Genomic DNA, 366 nt, shown 5'->3' on the forward strand with positions numbered 1-366 from the left:
TCACTTAACAAGGTCTAAGATTACTAATAGAATTACACTCATATTAATGACGGCGGATAAATATTGACGATCAAACATTTTTCTTAATGGAGAACACATAGCAATTATTATTATACACTGAGGCTAAATCAAGGGGTCGTTTTTGTGTAACAGGGAGGATGTAGAAGAGAGAGAAGGGGAGAAGAAAGAAAGGGGAGAGGAGGGGAGAAGAAAGAGAGGTGAGAGGTAGGGGAGGGGAAGGAAGGGGAAGAGGATGATAATAGAAGAGGAGGATAATAGGAGGGAGCTAAAAAAAGGGGATAGGAGAAGAGGGGGAAAGGAAGAAGGGGAGGAGAGGGTAGTGGAGAGACAAGCGAAGCGACCGAC

This window comes from Penaeus monodon, chromosome 20 (assembly GCF_015228065.2).
Source record: "Penaeus monodon isolate SGIC_2016 chromosome 20, NSTDA_Pmon_1, whole genome shotgun sequence".
In the NCBI taxonomy this organism is placed as follows: Eukaryota; Metazoa; Arthropoda; class Malacostraca; order Decapoda; family Penaeidae; genus Penaeus; species Penaeus monodon.